This window comes from Staurois parvus, unplaced genomic scaffold (assembly GCF_062004578.1).
Source record: "Staurois parvus isolate SC_StPar_1 unplaced genomic scaffold, SC_StPar_1.0 ptg002004l, whole genome shotgun sequence".
In the NCBI taxonomy this organism is placed as follows: Eukaryota; Metazoa; Chordata; class Amphibia; order Anura; family Ranidae; genus Staurois; species Staurois parvus.
Window position 1 is genome coordinate 341,906 of NW_028319800.1, and position 4,516 is coordinate 346,421.

Sequence of the window (4,516 nt, forward strand, 5' to 3'; positions counted from 1 at the left end):
AGAGCTTTCTTTTGGTGGTATTTAATCGCCACTGGGCACTTTACTTTTTGCGCTATAAATTAAAAATTGCAAAAAATTTGAAAAAAAAAAAAAAAGTTTCTTTGTTTCTATTATAAAATTTTTCAAACAGGTATTTTTTCTCCTTCACTGATGTGCGTTGATGAGGCAGCACTGATGGGCACTGATAGGCGGCACTGATGGGCACTGATAGGCAGCACTAAAGGGCACTGATAGGCAGTACTAATGAGGTGGCACGGATAGGCGGCACTGATAGGCAGCACTAATGAGGTGTCACGGATAGGCGGCACTAATATGCAGCACTGATAGGCGGCACTGATAGGTGACACTGATGATGGGTACTGATAGATGGCACTGACTGGCATCACTGCTGGGCACTGACTGGCGGCACTGACTGGCACAACCGCTGGGCACTGACTGGTGGCACTGACTGGCAGCACTGCTGGGCTGCACTGGTGGGTGGCACTGCTGGGCAGCACTGGTGGGTGGGCACAGGTGGGTGGCACTGGTGGGCACAGGTGGGTGGCACTTCTGGGCACAGGTGTGTGACATTGCAGAGTGGCACAGGTGGGTGCACTGCTGGGCACAGGTGGATGCACTGCTGGGCACAGGTGGGCGGAGCTAGTGGGCGCACTGCTGGGCACAGGTGGGCAGAACTTGTGGGTGGCACTGCTGGGCACCGATCATCAGGGCACTGATCATCAGTGGCCCTGATGATCGGTGCCGATCCCCGCTCTGACAACTGCCGTTTCTCGGCAGTACTTTCCTCACGATCTGACAGCGTGAGGAAAGTGCAGCCGAGAACCGGCACTTGCATTTCCCTGTGATCAGCGTGTCATTGGACACCGCTGATCACGTGGTAAAAGGCCGGTATGATCGGCCTTTCACCACATCTCGTGATCAGCTGTGTCCGTAGGATACAACGATCACGGAGATCGCCGGGTGCGCGCCCCCTGGGGCGCGCAGGAGAGCGCGTTCTGGGGGGACGTCATATGACGTCCACCCAGAACTGGCCGGCCGCAGTGAAGCCGTCATTCGGCTATCTGCGGTCGGCAACTAGTTAACAAAAACTTGCAAATTAGACTTACTTAGAGTAGATGTGGCTTCCACAGACTTCAATGGGGTTCAGCACTACGCTAGGTGGGTGTTGGAAAACGTTCTGCTGGGTTCATAGAATGTTCATCAAACCAAACATTCCCCAGTTTGCTCATGACTAGCAGGTACCATTTGTGAGAAAAAAAATGCCTGAACGATGTTCTCTGCAGATAATCTGAATATGTTTACATACTAAAAGCATATGTAGTTTTATTGTCTACGTCGGGAGTCAGCATGAAGGCAAACATCCAACCATCTTCACTGTTTTCTTCAACCCTCAGAGTTGAATAAAACCTTCAATTTTCTTTTTTCTGGTTGGTCTCTAAAAAGATACTACTTTACTTCCCCTTGTCCTTTTTCCTTTTTTCATTCAGTTAGCACCTGCCCAATTACCAAGACGGCATTTGACGTACCATATGAAAAAAAACCCAAAAAGGTAAAAACATCTTCCAAAGGACCAGAATATAGTATTAACCTCCCTAGCGGTATGATTACCGTATATACTCGAGTATAAGCCGACCCGAATATAAGCCGAGGGACCTAATTTTACCACAAAAAACTGGGAAAAACTATTGACTCGAGTATAAGCCAAGGGGGGGAGGAATAGTGCCCCATCGTTGGTGTCAGTGGGGGGAGGAATAGTGCCCCGTCATTGGTGTCAGTGTGGGAGGAATAGTGCCCCATCGTTGGTGTCAGTGGGGGGAGGAATAGTGCCCCGTCATTGGTGTCAGTGTGGGAGGAATAGTGCCCCATCGTTGGTGTCAGTGGGGGGAGGAATAGTGCCCCATCATTGGTGTCAGTGGGGGGAGGAATAGTGCCCCATCATTGGTGTCAGTGGGAGGAATAGTGCCCCATCATTGGTATCAGTGGGAGGAATAGTGCCCCATCATTGGTGTCATTGGGAGGAATACTGCCCCATCATTGGTGTCAGTGAGGGGAGGAATAGTGCCCCATCGTTGGTGTCAGTGGGGGGAAGAATAGTGCCCCATCGTTGGTGTCAGTGGGAGGAATAGTGCCCCATCATTGGTGTCAGTGTGGGAGGAATAGTGCCCCATCATTTGTGTCAGTGGGGGGAGGAATAGTGCCCCATCATTTGTGTCAGTGGGGGGAGGAATAGTGCCCCATCGTTGGTGTCAGTGGGGGGAGGAATAGTGCCCCATCGTTGGTGACCCCTGCTCCAGCCTGGGCTCGCTCACTCCCTCCCTCTCCCATGGTACACACTTTCCGGTCAGATGTCTTCCTTCTCCAGCCGCTCTCCTCCTCTTCAATCGCTCGATCTTCGTGGTGCTGCTCGGCTCCTCCTCTCCAAGCTCCACCTCCTCGCCTGTGATTGGCCGCCGGAACTGTAGCTCAGGAGAGGCACACAGGCGCCCAATCACCGGCGAGGAGGTTCAGCTTGGAGAGGAGGAGCCGAGCGGCACCGCGAAGATCGAGCAAGTGAAGAGGAGGAGAGGCGGCCGGAGAAGGAAGACATCTGACTGGTAAGTTTGTACCATGGGAGAGGGAGGGAGCGGCGAGGATTGATCCCGGGGGTGTGTCCAGATGACAGGGACGGCATGTCATCTGCAGACGTTGACTCGAGTATAAGCCAAGGGGGCCGTTTTTCAGCACAAAAAATGTGCTGAAAAACTCGGCTTATACTCGAGTATATACGGTATTTCAGATTTTTGGTGCTGAAAGCGGTACCATTATTTTGCGTTTTTTATTGTAGGCTGTAATTCTTAGGAATAACTCACTGAAATCTGTCTGAACAAGAGTCTAGTAAACATCCCGGGGAGGATAAAACTTGAAACACGAAATCATAAATTATAATTTAATAAATAATCATAAAAAAAAAATAATATAATAATAATAAATTTAATTCAATAATATAATCAAACCAAAAACACTGAAATGTGAAATAGAGCGCCAAGTTCGCACATCGCTGAGCTCAGTCGCAGAATCGTTTTCAGTGTCTGATGAGGAATTTCCCCCACCAATCATTATCACTCAATTCTGCAAGTGGTTCTGATTTACTATCGCTGTTCTCTAGCCGGTCTAAAACCGCGTCTGACCTAAAGGGACGCTTTTTGGACGCCATGGACGTTTCTCAGTTTCCAGGCAGAAAGAACAGTAAAAATGCAGGCAGGGCGCCGGACAAAGCACTCGGGACAAAATGTATGTGAAATGGTTTGATACAGGAATGTTATACTATGTGATTTTAGTGGATTTAGTGAATGTCACTTTTTGTCATTTTTAAATTTCCCGGCAGTACGCTCCCCCCTGTACGTCCCGACGTCGCAGGGAACGGAACCCGGAAGACGGATCCGGCATCGGCCGGAGGACATTGCCGGGGACACTGCAGGGGGGACATCGCGGGAGCGCAGGACAAGGTAAGTGACCGAGGGATCACGGAGCAGCGCCGCATGGTAAGCCCGAGTGTAGCTCGGGGTTACCGCTTGTGGTACTGAAACTTTACCCCGAGCTACACTCGGGAATACCGCCAGGGGGGTAAAGTGCTTTTCATAGAATTTCTGGAAGATGGTATTAAAAACAGGCTAAAAAGAGAGTTTTCAATATGAGGTTTTGTGTATTAGAACATTCATTGTATCCCATCACTGGACTCCTTTAGGTATTGAGCAACGTCAAGAAGACAGTGTAGAGCACGGGTGTCAAACTTTCGGCCCTCCAGCTGTTGCCAAACTAAAAATCCCATGAGGCATTGCAAGATTGACAGTTTATCACGTACCTGATGACAGAGGCCAATAGAGAGAGGGCTTCCCTTGCGGCTCAGTTCCAGACTCCCCTGAAGGTGGGACAGCAGGAGTCAGGCCCAGAGTAGCACAGGTCACCTGTGGGAGTGCTTGTTTGGTGGTCCACCCAGAAGCACGGCTGATGCACTGAGATGGGGTCTGCAGGCAGGGGGCACCTGTGCGTGGTATGCAGGTCTCCCAGAGAACAGAGGATCACAGGATAACCAGTTCAAGCCAAGGTCGGGTGCCAGGTGGGGATCGGAGCAGACGTAGTCATAAGGGATAGCCGAGGTCATACACAGAGAGCAGGAGAGAAGATCCGTTAGACAAGCTGGGGTCAGGTCGGGGAGCAAGCCGAGTCGTTAACAGGAAATCACAAGTCAGGATAGCAAGGGAACAAAGGTACTAGGGAGCCAGAGATCAACCAGCACCTGAGAGTAGTGCAGGGCTTCCTTATAAAGGCTGTTTGGTGCCAACTTTGAGCTGATGTGAACTTCTGCGGCCATGCAAGGTACTGGCAGGGGTGCCAGGTCTCCTAACACCTCTGCTGAGGATCAGAGCCCTGACACAGTTACAAGCATGACTCCCAAAGGCAGAGGCATGATGGGACTTTGCAACAGCTGGAGGACCGCCAGTTTGACACCCCTGGTAGAGCAACCATTATCAACTAG